The following is a 14567-nucleotide window of genomic DNA, read 5'->3' as shown; positions in this document are numbered from 1 at the left end:
ATGGCAGCGGCGAAGCTTGGGAAGTTCTCAATAGGACATGCTACAGTGAATCCAACCTGCAGCACACTTGTGTCCACAGTGCACATCTCCTTCCTGAGGGCTCCAATTTGTCAAGGAACAAAGGAGTACACCCGGAGGCCTTTCCGCGAGATCACAGCCCGGTGACAGGGACCTGACAAGTAGAATACTCAGAAGTTTCACGAAGAAAAGTGCTCTCACTGGAGCATTCAGCGACTGAGAGCAGACCGAGAGCCAAGCTACTGTCTGTCCCCAGGGGACATCTGATCTCAAGCCAAGACAGAGTGCCAGCCCCGGAGGGTGCAAGGCCAACGTCACTTCCAGGTCAGGTGGATGCACGCTGCCTTGGCAGAGCTTCAAGCCCCGTCTCGTGCAGTTACCGCTCACTTCCATGGGACCAGAATGGGTAGAGCAGCATTTCCAGGTGGTAAAGCTGCACGAGACACCAGCCAGCCTTCACGCTGCTTTGCTGCTGTCAGCAGTGCCCTGTGAGCAATGCTTCTCCTGTTTGTCCTGCAGAATAGACCTGGTAGCCAGCGTGACTACGTGGCTTTGCAGCTGAAATGCACTGGGAAATTGGAACTGGTGCAGCAGTGGCAGTGCTTGCTAAGGAGGACAGCACGAGTATTCAGCCCCAATGGCACGGTGTAAAACTAAGTGCAACTCATCTTCTTGGAAGGAAAAAACAATCCCGAGATTGTGATTTCACTTAAGAAAATGACTGGTTCAGCTCTAATTTTATATGAAATTCTTGCTTCCGTCTCTAGACAATCTACCTAAAACACTTCATCAGTGCTCAGGAAGTCCTCCCTCACACCAAAATGCCACGATTGTCTAAACCCAGACCTCGTTCTCACCAGCACCTAATACACACACTCAGCTTTCAGCATGGGTTCAGCCTCTTTGACTCCAGCAGGGACTCTTCTAACATAAATAACATTCCTACATATGCAGAGGTGTTTGCAGGATCATGGCCACACAATTAATACAGAACTAACTTTAATAAGCCTAATTAGGGTCATTCCCCGATGGTGCGAAAAGTAGCACTGATACCTTACTGGCTGGGGAGGGAGAAATCACAAGTCTGATCGACCACGTGTTACTTCCCACAACTTGGTGACCTCAGGGTACGACTTCAGAAATCCCTCCTATAAAACTGGAGCTACAGAAAAGCGACCTGACTGCATTTAGATGGAGCCATGGAAAATACTCTCTTATTTTTTTTTTTTCTCAGCAGTACACCTTGGCTCAGAACCATTTCTTCCACAGTTAGGAGCTCAGTAATATCCCTCACATAATGATGTCAAAGTATGGAAAAAAAAAAAACAATAAAGGGGGAGAACCAGCATGCAAGAGACTTTCTGGAAGGGCCATATCCTAAAGAAGTGGAGCGTTTTAGTGGTGTTTAGCAGAAGTTACACAAAGGAGAAAGAGAACTTCGATGTGGCACTTGCTGTCCTGGGTCCTCCCCAGTGAGCCCACAAGACCTTGAGCTGTCCCTGAGCTTTCAAAGGAGGGGCTGGCAGAAAGCTGGAGGGTACCCACAGCTTGGGGAAGGAGGAGACGTGTCCTGGCCCGGTGCGGTCACCGATGCTCCGACACCCTTGGACACTGCACAGCCAGAGCAAGCAGGCAGTGAACGCACGTGCTCTGCAAGAGGAGCTTGGAGTTTTCCGGGGGAAAGCATTTCCTCTGGTTCTTCTCCAATTAAAAAATCACTCAGTGGCCTACAGCAGCTTCTCGTCTGGCATATCGTGAAACCACTATTTCAGCACAATTTACAGCCTTTTGGGGAGGGGAGAACGTGGTTATTTAGTAACTTCCCTGCTCGCCCCTAGGAAGGTCAGATCCTTTTGTTCCTTGCCAGAACAGTGAAAGCCGTAAACTACAGGAGGGAGAGCACACTGAGAGCCTGTGCTGCGAGTGCACGCACCTGGATAACCCCGCAAACAGCCATGCACTGCAGGCAGGTCACGCATGGAGAAGCAGAATATTAGGGGACCGAAGCATCAGAGCATGGTACGCAGCAGCAGTGCTGGAGGGCAGTTTAAGAGCCAAGTGCTAGAACACAAAGCGCATGGATTAGGTGCGTTTTATTGAGATTTGGATGAAATCTGCCACTTGTAACCAGGCGTTCAGTAGACACCAGGAGAGGCTGATCCCTATTAATTTCCCCTCACCAGCCTTTTTCCTGTTAGGAGACAGAAAATAGCAAAGCAAGATTCAGCCTTTCATCCCCTCCACTGCTGGCACCTCTAAAGCATGGTGTGGTGCCCAACCCTGCTGTCAGCGGCTCCCTCAGCTTGCACAGTAGTGCGATGCTCATACGGGCTTATGGAAGGTAAAAACAATAAAACAAACAAGAAATGAAGCAAAAAAACATTAAAACATAATAAGGAATGAGAATAACTTGCCTAGAAGTCCCTCCTAAAAGAAAATATTTGTTAATAACTTTTAAAATAATAAGGATTTTTAAGGGGCAAAAAGCTAGCAACATTATTTCCATGTTGTTTAGTACCCAAAGTTCTGCGGATATTTAATTATTGCTATTTTCACACACCCCAGGCAGGCTCGCATGACACAGATGCCACACTCTGGGGGAGAAGCCACCTGAACAGGCAGAACATTGTTACACGACATTTTCCCACAGCTTCTCAGAGCTTCCAGACAGTGGTTTGGGGAATAAGGTTAAAAAGTCCTCAGGGCTCAGAAAATCCACCAGTGAGAGAAGGAAACACCTTCCATTGTCATTACACATTTGTTAACATTTCATTTCACAAGAAATCAATACAGACCAAACTGTTTCTGCCAAAACCACAAAGGAACAATGGTCCAGTCACCCCACCCCAAGTTTTGTCACCCCACCGAAGCATAAAACAAACACTTTCCCTCTGCCTCCCCTGTTTACTCTGAAAAATATTTGTCCAGGAAGAGCCAAAACTTATCTTCAGGAAGCTTGCAGAGGAAAGATAGCAGATGAGAAAATCGAGAGAAGAATTTTGAATAGTCCAAGCAAAGAAGGCGAAGCAGTGGTTCCCAGCATCATCTTCATCTCAGCTTGCTTGCTCAGCCTGACAATCAACATCTTATTATGCAGTCCTAACATTTCTCTGCAATTTAAACACGGCATCAGTAATGGTGTGTGATCTTCAAGGTCACTTTCTGAAGAGCTGTCTTTAGCCCAGTGGTCGCTAGCTATTTAGGAATAAAAATGACTATTTTACTAAAGCAAATTACATCCTAGAAGTGTAATACACTTCAGCAAGTGCAATGGAAATGATCAGACGGGGGATCTGGCTTGGAATGCATTAGCTCTCATGTGTATAAAGCAGGTTTCTGGTATCCAGAAACATTTCAGTGTAGCCTTCAGAAAATACGTGTCCCCCTTTTTATTTTTTATCTCCAAGTACATTGATTTATAATTACAGTACATTAAAAAAAAAAGCACAATCCTTTGCTATTGTATATGCATGCACCAGTCTACCTAACATACATTTCCTTGGATATTTTTTACCTTGTGAAAAAAAAAAAAAGACTTTATCCCTGCCACACATAGGCAAATATTACATCTTGCACATGAAATGCTCCTTTAACCTGTCGTGCCATTTATTTATTTTTCCATGCTCTTATCTGAAGAGAATATTTTTCTTCTTCCATACAGCCACGTGCTCCTTCTGCCTTAGCCAAAAATTGTTTGGGCATCACTGTAGCTCCTGTGATGGCTAACCAATGTCACCAAGGCTGGGCTGTGACATCACAGACCGAGCGGGTTCCTTTGGGTTTACCTACTCATGTTTAGGCAGTGCATGGAACAAGGTCCCTGTAAAGCCCTGTACGTTTGATTGAGGAGGTAACTCAGCTAATATACATTACATACCATGGTGCGTTACTGGAAAATTCTGAAATTTTCATGAAAGTCCAAGAACTGCAAAGTAATTGCCAAGAATGTGTGTTTGCATCTTGATGTTGCTCCTCTGTTTCTCGGATTCACATGAAGTCTTCAGGTCTGCTGATATTTTTGATCAGAGCATCCCTTTCTCACAGAAGAAGCCAGAATAATGCCACCTTTACATGTAAGTTTTAATTTAAGTCACTCTATTTAGCTCAGTCTGATCTCTCCTTGATGTGATACCCATAGAGAATGGTAGAGCCACTGCCTCAACACCGAGGAGGGAAACTTCCCACAAAACAAAGCAGCTGGATCAAGTCTAGCAGCCAGCAGTACAGAGCAGTTTTCACCCAGGAGGAGCAGGGGAGACATCTGTGTAGGTCCTGTTCCCCGTTACGGGTGAGGCCATCCATGTCCTTGTAGCTGGCAGAGGAGCCAATTGCTTCCAATTGACTAGTCTTAAACCTTTAGAGCCAACTGACCAGCAGGAAACACATGACTCAGGTGTGTCACTGTGATTTAAATCATCTTAATATGTCCCTAAATCTTCACGTGCTGCCCGTTGTTATGGTGTCAACTGTCCCCGCACTTTGAAAAATTCAAACATCCCAAAGCTGGGAACAGGACCAATTTGCCAAGAGCTCACAGACACGAGATTAAAACCTAAAACATTAAGAGCCTTCTGGGGTTTGGGTTTCCCCCCACTTCCTCTCTCACCGAAATCAGGAAGTGCAAAGAAGCAACTGTGAAAATAAAACTTAGTTTCTTTTCAGAAAGTTACTTGAACTTTTTGAACCTTCTGTTCCATTTCCATTTAGGGCAAAAATCCAAGATAGTTATTCCTGTACTTAAGCCAGGTTCGGTCATCCTTAGTAATTAAGGGCACTAGATCAAAAATGAAATTTATTGTACCAGTAACACAACCACAATGGACCTTCATAAAACTTAACCACATGGAGAAGTGGGTTGCCTGAGATCTGCCATTCAAGCAGGCTTTATTGCATTTATATATAGAATCATGAAAAATAAATTAAGAATGGGGATGACCCTTTGTCTACCTAGGGGCCCAGAAAAGATGTTTGCCTCTGATACAGTTTGAAAATTAGCATTTTATAGGGCCTGGGATGCCGCCTGACACAAAATACTTTAAAATTCTGTAAATAATGTAAGTAAATTAACAAGAGATAGTGACTGCAATGAATAAAACATAAGTTAAGTACCTTTCTGTTTCCCCTGAAGCCTGGAGAAAAAAAGTGACTAGATTCGGCTCTTTGGGAAAAAAATTGCAAGTACTCCTAGTGCTGGGAGGAGAATACACAGATAATTTAGAGAAACACCAAAAAGTCACTCTGAAGCATCTTCAATTCAAGTATGAGGAAAGACAGTCTCTTACGGCAAGACCTTGGGGTGAGTGTTAGCTGCCTGCAGGACTGGCTGGCCCGACAGCCCTGAGGGCTCAAGATGGCCACCAAGGCCCGGCCTTCCCCCCCTTCCTCATCCCTCTGCGCCCCTGCTGGGGTCTTTGGCAGATGCCCCTCCTCAGGAGGTCCTTCCTCTGAAGGTGAATGCTCCCAAGAGCTGCTTTCCAAGCCCAGCACCCTGCTCAGGGGCTGTCCCTCTGGGAGGCTAAGCAGAGCGCAGGAGCATCTTCACCATGAAGTCCTCTGCTGTCACTGCAGCAAGTCAGAGCTCGGAGGGGCAGGGAAGAGCAGGGAAGCCCAGTTTTGGTGCTTCTTGCTCTGTTGTAATGGATGTGACTGTAGCTGACGTGCTTCAGACTGAAGACCAAGACCACCACCAGTCCCGAGCCACTTCCCATGCTAGCCCAGGGCTCCCTCTGCTTCATGAAGTCCACCTGAGAGCCTGGGCACAACTGAGCAGTCCCAGCAGGGCTCTGTCTGCAGCATGGCATGGCATTGTTGTGTAGACTGCCCGGGGACAGAGGAGAGCTGGGCCCTCTCTTCGCACTGACTGAGGTACAGATGGGGCTGTCCACCTGCTTGCACAGCCCCCTCCATCCTTTTAAAAAGAGAATCTCTTTTGGTATGACTTTGGACAAGAAAATGAGTTGCCTATTTGTGAAACAAAGCACATGTCTCAAAGGAGATCTATGAGGTCAAACGCATTACAATCGGTGAGGCATTTCGTTTCACGACTCATATATTTGCATTTACACTTTGGATCTGGCCTTGAAGGCCTAATCCAATGTCCCTGGCTAAGCCAGAGCAGGAATCGTGCAGCAGCACGCCTGCTCGGAGGCGCGAGCCTTATCAGATGGGCTAGAAATATGACAGCAAGAGCCTCTCCCAGGATGTTTTGGCTTGTGATCCGAGATGAACACCTGGAAGCAAACAGGAGCCTGGAACAGATTAAATGAATTGGCCAGACTTTCTCATCTTGTTAGCATGCTGCAGGCTTCATTTATGTTTTGGACAGGGTTTCAGAGTGCTTCTTTATTTGATTCAAACCAGATAGCCCATCACAAATCTAAAACTCCTGCTTGTATCAGCATCACCCAGATACTGTCCCTGCAGCAAAAGGTCTTTGTGACAAAGGCACCTCTAACAAATTCAAACGGCACACACAGACTGGGGCTTTGCTGCAGATAAAAGCTAGCAGAACGTTCCACATTGTCTCCTCTCCTCCACCTTTTTCATCTCACTTCTTTGCTTCCAGTTTCACTGCCCCAGATCACAGGAAGATTCAAACTGTGACAGCTTCCAGAGACTGCATTAGGACATCCAGCTGCAACCGGTAAAAGGACAAACAATAACATCTCCTCGGAGAGCCCCAACCACAGCCACACCATGTGCCATGGCTGGGATGCAGCTGGTGCACTGCGTCGCACCAACCCAGCCAACAGCTTTTATTAATTTTCCTCTTGAGCAGCAACTTTCCTATCTCCCTATTTATGGAAGTGACTCAGAGGTCCCCGTGGAGATGAGGTTTTTGTAGTCATCTCCTGTCTTCAGGAGATGCACAGCAAGGACAAGGATGCCCAGATGACACCAGCGGTGACGTACACACACTGCCATAACACTCTGCTCTGAGCCACCAGCCCCGTTCCACCCCCAGCTCTCATAAAAACTTTCAGGCAACACGACGTCTTGTAAGATTTAAGTGGATTGAAAATGTAGTTGGATGTCAATAATCAACCAAGGAAAGCATAATGCAGTGGAGGACCCAAGACCGCAACAGCACCAGCATGAGAAAGACAATGGTCATTAGCCCCAGAGGTCTTCACGTGTGCTGCTCCTAGACCACGGGGTTTCATCACCGGGGGAATCCCAGCCTGCCTTTTTGCAACCACAGGTAACAAGAGCAAAATCCTTCAAGAGAAATTCAGCAGCTTCTCTTCCCCCTGCTGCTGCTGAAGACCCAACATCTCATCGATCGTTTCCACATGGCTCGTGCTGACAGTATGAAGCCATGCTCCGCACAGGCATTAAACTGCTAACATCAATTACCAAATCAAGAAAATGGAAGGATTTTATCAAGCACCGTTACTGTCAGATCTGCCTGTGTGCAAGGCCTTCCAGCAAGCATATAAATCATTGAGTTAAACTGTAGGGAGGTGCACTTGGCCCTGCGGTGGGGAGAGCTTTGCTCACAGGCAAGGGAAATGATCCAGAGCCTGCGCCCAGCCAGCCCCGGGGGTCCTCTCAAGTCCTGCACTGCCCTGGGCTTGAAGCAGGAAGAATTTGGGTTCTACCCAAACTTTACCATTGTCTGATCTGGGGCAAGGTACAACCCCATTTTGTGCCTTGATTCTTCTAATTTAAAATGGAAATGAGTCCAGACAGCTTCTGAGAACTGCTTCAATCCATGGGGAAAGAAGAAACAACAACAACAACAGAAACAAACAAGCAAAAGTCTTGCAGATGCCACAGTATCAGGAACTGACAACTGATTGTATTTCCTCTGTAAGAGCAGAAATCTACTCATCTCCCTAATCCATGACTTTTGGTCAGAGTAGCCACTGCTTAGGAGCTTTTCTCAGAAGACAGCAGAATTTAAAGCTCATGGCTTTACAAGCAGGCAGAATGGTTTTGCTTTTAAAATCAGTTTACACTGAAAAATGCCCAAATCATTTGCCTTCTGCAGCCTCTTATCATCCCCCTGCCTTCACATACCAACACTATCAATTTAGCTGTAGCTTTGTTCAAATGCTATAAAGCACCAGGCAGAAAGTTCCATCTGTGTCAGAAGTCCCCCACCTTTTAATATTTTTTTAAGGGAATTTGCAATTTAATATAAATCAAACCTGCCTCCCCTGGGCTGAGGGCTGGCTGGACAAATTGGGGTTAGCTGCTTGCATACTCTAAAGGAAGCAGAGCTGGACAGGGCTGCTCAACAGAGTGATTTGCCATTCCTGGGGCACAACCAGGCTGATCTACACCAGAAGCAGCTCCTGGAAGGGACCTGGCCTTCAGACACATCTGCAAAGCACCTGATGCTGTGCAAGGGACTGCAGGAACTGCAGGACCCAGAGGACAAGGTGGTGCATGGGAGAGAATTAATCAGCCTGCTCTGAAGAAGAAAGGGAAGAAAAGAGCTTGGCCCACATGATGAAAAATTTAAGAACCCACTGCCTGGCAGTTTCCTCCTGGGGAGAGTTACAGCACAGCTGGAGGAGAGGCAGAGCTTTCCCTTTGCACATGTACTTCATAGAGGCTGCACCTAAACAAATCGCTGTTTTACTCACCACAAGTCCTTTCCTCTCTACAGAAAGGAAACAACCAAAAGATAAGGAAACCTTGCCTTTTCAGCTGACATTTTTGCTGAGTCTGAACTCACATTACTGCAGCACCCCAGCCTGAGCTAATCCCACTGCATCTCCCTTGTGCAGTGTCAGCATTAGCTACTCTGATTTTGTAGGGAAGAGGCTAAATTAGAGCATTTACTAGCCCTGGCATCTTTCCCTGTAGAACAGCCAACTCCCTGACCAAGGAGACTGCATAGTTATAGAAAGGAGAAGCAGCTCCTTTTCTTTGGGATTTCTCCTCTTTCCAACAGTTGGAGCGAGTGGGAGCATCGCACCCCTGGTGGCTCCGTTCCCTGCAGGTAAGGCAGAGACAGTGCAGACATTGTACAGATACGGAGCTGGCAGCAGAAACCATGCAAGAAGAGCAGGCAGTGGCTGTATTCGCCCACCCTGCTGGCCAGGAGACCAGGGTGTCCCCTCCGCCACCTCGGGACATGAGCAAGGCTACCAGGGGAGCCCTGGCACCAGCCCCGCTCCCTCGAGCGCCACTGCTAAAACTCCAGCAAACTCAACAGCGGCTTCAGAAAACAGAAACCAGGGCAGGCAGCGGCACCCGTGGAACAAGCAGGGCTTTATCCAAACATCTGCACCTCCGCTCCCATCACCCATCAGGCCAAACAAAAACAAAGGCACAAGCTTTCCATTTTCTTCTTTTATTACCCACCTTAAAAAAATAAAACAAAACCCTGGTCAGCCCCAGGATTCCTATTTTTATGGAGACCATCCTGCCAGGCTATTGCTCCACAAGGACGTCATTAATGCCATTTACAGCTCGGCTAATAACCGGCCTCTCTGCTGCTCAGTAGGCGAGAGCTGTGGAAGAATCATTACAGAGGCGATCCCAGCAAAACCTAATTCTGCCTGGCCACACGCTGGCAGGGCCAAAGCAGCAATCTCTTGGCGTCCTGGCTGTAAAATCAAATTAAATTAAAGATCCCACTTCACCAACGGCCTAATGCTAATTTGTGTAGCATTTCCATTAAACAATGCTAGCTACAGAAAACATACACGAAAGCACTTCAACAATTTAACGGGGAACATTCCAGTAGGAAACATTATTAGATTTTCCTATTAAGCTGCTCAGGGCACACACTCGCTTAATAGACGTTAATTACATTAGCAAGGCTGCAAATTCAGCCCTGGTGGAATCTAAGTGACTTTTGCAAAATTGACTCAGTCCTGGAATTTCTGCCTTTTTTTCTTTTTTTTTTTTTTAAACCTTTTGTCACTACAGAGAGAAAATTGGAACCAAGCCACAGTGTCACCACTTTTTCAGCAGTGGCTTTAAACCACTTCAGCGTACTGGTGGATTTTGCTTTCACATTGCCAGAGTGGAATTTTGACTAATTTCCCAGCTTGGCAAAATAATTGGAGAAAGCTCATGATATTTGATTAATGGCTTTATGGCTTTTTTTTTTTTTTTTTTTTTTTTTTTTAACAGCAGAAAGCATATTTGATGTTAGAAACAGAAGAAAAAAAAAAAAGTTATTTCAGTTAGTATTTTTGTCAAGCCACTAAAGTATTTCATATTTCTTCTAAATGTGTTTGTGTTCTATTACATTCAATGGGGATTTAAATATACGCTTTGAGTTAACAAGGCATATAATGATTAGCTTAAATCAAGATCTAATTACAGAAGATTGTTGACAAATGGTTTCAGACAACATGTAAACGCAAGCCAAAGAGCACTCTGCTTGCACCCAACAGAATTATTCTTTTCAAGATAATTAACTTTGGCCTGGACATATCATCCCTAGCATTTGGGCCTGTGCTCCAGACAGCTAACCTCAGCCACTTTTTGGAAGATTTGGAAGAATCTCCAGTTTTTATTGACTTTCAAGGGAGCCTAAACATAGATTTAGTCCTCCACAGCCACATCATTGAACCATTACTTCTGCCTCAACGCTTAATATTTTGGAGGTGCAGTTTCTGTTTGGTTTTGCTGTTCACCTTTACACTTTGCTCTTTTTATTAATAAAAACCAAGAACCTTGAAAAGCTCTGCAACTGCCTCAAAACTGACTCTGACTGCCGGGAGTAGGCCAGTGGCCAAGGCCAGGGCTGGAAGGCGCTCCCAGACCCCCAGCCCCACGTGCACCTTAACCCCCGAGGGGATTTATGTCCCTACAAGCACAGGAAGGGCACTCCCACATGCAGCGCAATCTCCTAAATCTAAATTAGTCCTGCTGTATTTTAAATTCAATAAAGAGCTGATTACTCCAGGCCCTCAAACAGCCTTTCTGTTCACTTAAACTTTTCACTATTAGAAATAGTAAACACAGTATGCACTTTAAATATATCCGAAGCCTTATCCTAATCCCTTCCCTTGCTCTAAGCCTGTATGATTTCTAACACATGTGTTGCATTAATAATTAAGATGAATTTAAAGGAAGATTAGGCCTAATGCAAGACATGGGAGGTGCTGGAGCTAAGCACAGAGGCAAAGGAAGTTGACGGCCCCACTCGAGCCATGGTTGCCCTACCCCTCCTGGAGGACACCCTCTGTATTCACCCTCACCTCAGCGCTGTTGCTCCTGATTTAGGATCTCGGGGGAGCTTTCTAAGCCCCCAGAGGGGGAGATCAGCCCAGAGGTTTCATTAGCTGCCAGCCTGCCACTTCTCCAGCACCTGGGACCCAAAGCACAGCGCTTGCCGATGGCTCCCTGGTGCTAGGCCTCCGCTTCCACCAGCAGCACAGCACGACAGCCTCAGCACCACATGGGTGTTGTAGCAGGAATCCTCCAAAAGTAGGGCCCTGGGTGAGCATCCTGAAAGAGCGTTCCCCTTCCTTCAGGGACTGGCAAACCTCCATAGCTCGTTACTGTAAATTAAACCCAGACGGGGGCACCTCCCAGCCCAGCTCAGCCAGTGACAGAGCAGTGTGGCTGGAGCAGCTGGTGCTGCCCTGCTCCTCCTCTCTTCAAAAAAAGAGAGAAACAAAGACCTGCGTTTTGTTTTTGAAGAAACAAAGACATGCGTTTTCCCCAGCTCTGCATCTCCAAGACCCATTGCTTCCTAGCCACCAGCCTCAGCAGCCAGGAACAACCACCTCTCCACAAGCTCTCACAGTCCTCTCCTCCAAAAGGCTCTAAGTCCAGATCTTCTTGTGCACAAGGGTGCCTCATTTTAAGTTCTTCCAACGTGAAACCAGCAGGGTCTAACCCCCAAGGAGAATTTTGAAGCTGAGGTGCTGCTCTCTGCATGCCCAGCCACTTTGCTGTAGGATAACCCCATGCCTAGCAAGGAAGGACTCATGGTGCTGACTCCTGACCAGCTGGGTGGAGATGGAAAACCAAGGAGGGGAAGGAGGAGGTGTCCTAACATGGCAGTACTGGGTAGACCTAAGGTTTGAGGGAGTTTGGGGTAACTTTACTCCACTCAGTTGCTCTGAACTCTCACCAAGGGCTCCAGCTCCATGTCCCGGTGGCAGATTCACATTTGCACCTTTCTGAGCACACCAGAGAGGAACAGACATTTCCCTTCAGTGCACCAAGGAGGTGGAAACAAGATACTGCTTGTCTCGACGTAGGATTTCTGACGGCTTTAAAGCAGACAGACACAAACTGAAAGCCCCCATTAGCAATCCGTCACCTAGGCAATTGCTCATGTTCTGTCATTTTGGCTAAAGTGTCATTTAGAATAATTGGCCCTTTTCAGAGGCCAAATACTATTTATGAACCCTCCCTTAAAACTACATATAACCAATAACATCTCCAGCATGAAGTCTTTTGGGCTTAAAACATCTAATTAAGCAGATGATAACATCAACACAACTTCTGCTCCACTCCAGGAGCTGTCAACACACAGGACTGACTTTTTTTGCAGTTTTTATCATGAGATCCATTATATCTGGCATTTCTCTTACATTGCTAGCACAAGAACTCATATGGTTATATATGCAACTCTCAGCTCTTTAATTTAACTCCATTTTCAGCATTAATGCTTGAAAGAAAAAAAAAAAAACTCTAAAAATCATGACCCAAGTATAATTGAGGCTTCAGAAGTAGAAGCTATTTCAAAGCAAAACAGAACCCCTCCCTGCCATCATGCCCTCATTTATGACAGCAAAGCTAGATTCAGAATCACTTAAGATATTACTCAGCTCAAGTGATGCATCAGGAACAAGGCTGCAGCTAATCCGCTGAAAGCATCACTAAAACCCCAAAAGCACAGAGGGACCTCGTCCCATCTCCCACGTCCTCCTGCGTGCTAGGGCAGCTGAGCTTGGCTGAAGCCCTCCTCTAAGGAAACTGGTGTTTTATCCATTGCCCCAAAAATAAGCATTAGGCAGGAAATGCACAGGCTCGGGCGCACTGCTGTACCAGCAGGTCAAAGGACTGGAAAGGAAAGAGAATCAGACTGGAGACAAGGCTGAGCAAGTTTTCCTGAGCAGCCTTCTGTGATGGGAAAGAAATCTTCTTATTGAGTAGCTGGTGGTACTGGGGATGGCAGAAGACAGATGCAGAAACAAAAACACTTTGAAGTGCAGCTAAATAGCACAAGTGCTCTGCTCAGCCCAGGGAAAGCCTCAAGCCAAGCGCAGCCAGCAGCAGGCACGGGAGGGAAATTCAAGCCTGAAGAGGATGTTTAGTTTGGGATAGCAGATTTGTTTTCCTCCAGCTGCAACCCAGACACTGTTTTTCACATTGCAAGATGTTTTCAGCTCTGCTCATGGCATACATGTACACAGATGAGGGACTTTGGACTGATGGCAGTGGCCTCCTGCTAAGAACAATTCCACCATTTTAAGGGCACTGAAGGCACAACTGAGGCTAGTTTTCTGTAGAAGGGACTATAACTGAAAAACTTCTTATTCACCTCAGGAAAGACATTTGCATCTATTCACCTCTAAATCCCCAAACCAAAGAGTCTCCTCCTGTAGATCAGGCAGATTCAAAGCCCACATCTGGTCATCTTACAGACTGCTCTCTTCTCACTCTTACAAAGATAAGTCCTTCTTCCAGCAGGTAGCCCCATCTGAAACTGCTTTAACACGGTGAAAACTTGCCTCTGCCTTCCTTCTTAGTAAAACCCTTCCAAAATCTGCTGCACCTTTGGCTCGTTCCTGGGAACAGCACCATTCTACATTTGTTTGTGTTTATGCTCTTGGCCTGCCAAGAAGCAACTCTGACACCTTTCTGCCCGTCAGCACCCCATAAAAATATTGGAGCATATCATAACCTCCAGCAACAGAAGCCGTCGCTAACCCATATGCAGCGCACACACCCATTTTTGTCAGTGGGTCCAGGATTTCAGGACTGTCCTGGGGATGTTGGTGACCTGCCCATCGTTCCCTCTGCTTTCAGGTGTCAGGTAGAGCAAGGCCAGATGCTCACCTCCCCGGCACGGAGCCCCATTAGCATGACCATCCGCATGCTGATATTCAGCCAAGGGCTGAACTCACCCGACCTCGCTTGGCGTATGAGATCCCAGCCCAGAGAGGTATGGCTGCAGGCCAGTAAGAAAACAGATGTCTGCTATAGACACCGCTCATTGATACTTTACTCCCATTTATTATTTATCCAATACAGACTCCAGGTCAATTAGAGTTCTGTTTTTGTGAACTCTCTACTAACATTTTTAGAAACAAGGTCTGACTAAGAATAGCTGTTCAAGAGATGGAGAAATTCTCTTGCCAAGGGACATGCTGACTCTCGGTAGTTTCCTGCAGGAGGAAGATTGTCTCAGTGGCAAAGCTCACTGGGAGCTCAGTGAGAGTCCAGAGCGAGTTCAGTCTTCAGGATCAATAGAAGCTGACAAAGAGATTATGTGCCCAACTATTAGCTTTCTTGGTACAGCACAGGGATGTTCTGAAGTCGGCCACTGACTGTTTCTAAGCCAGCTTTGCCACCTTCTGAAGATCTCACAAGCAAGTTTTCTTCAATTACAATGGAGG

Source organism: Anas platyrhynchos, chromosome 19, assembly GCF_047663525.1.
Source record: "Anas platyrhynchos isolate ZD024472 breed Pekin duck chromosome 19, IASCAAS_PekinDuck_T2T, whole genome shotgun sequence".
Lineage (NCBI taxonomy): Eukaryota > Metazoa > Chordata > Aves > Anseriformes > Anatidae > Anas > Anas platyrhynchos.
This window is presented reverse-complemented; position numbering follows the sequence as displayed.